Here is a 318-nt window from a genome sequence, read left to right as displayed (position 1 = left end):
AAACCACAAAAAACCCATTCATTTTCATGACTTGGTAATGAATTTATTTATAAGACAAACTACCTAGCTATCAAATAAACTGGACATATTTAGTGTTACAAAAAAAAGAGTTAAAGTAGTTAACTAATTTAAATTAGTTTAAATTAGTTAGGTAGTTAAAATTAGTTAACTAATTTAACTACTGGAAGTAAAATTAGTTTGATACCAATTATTACAAGAACAAAAAAAGTGAAGTTATTCTAAATTTTATCACTACCACCTTTATTTCCACAGTTCATTTCAAGAACTGAAAGAAACCAGCACAATAAATACAAAAAG

Source organism: Geospiza fortis, unplaced genomic scaffold (assembly GCF_000277835.1).
Source record: "Geospiza fortis unplaced genomic scaffold, GeoFor_1.0 scaffold54, whole genome shotgun sequence".
Classification (NCBI taxonomy): Eukaryota; Metazoa; Chordata; class Aves; order Passeriformes; family Thraupidae; genus Geospiza; species Geospiza fortis.
The sequence above is the reverse complement of the archived record's forward strand: the minus strand, read 5'-3'. Positions refer to the sequence as shown.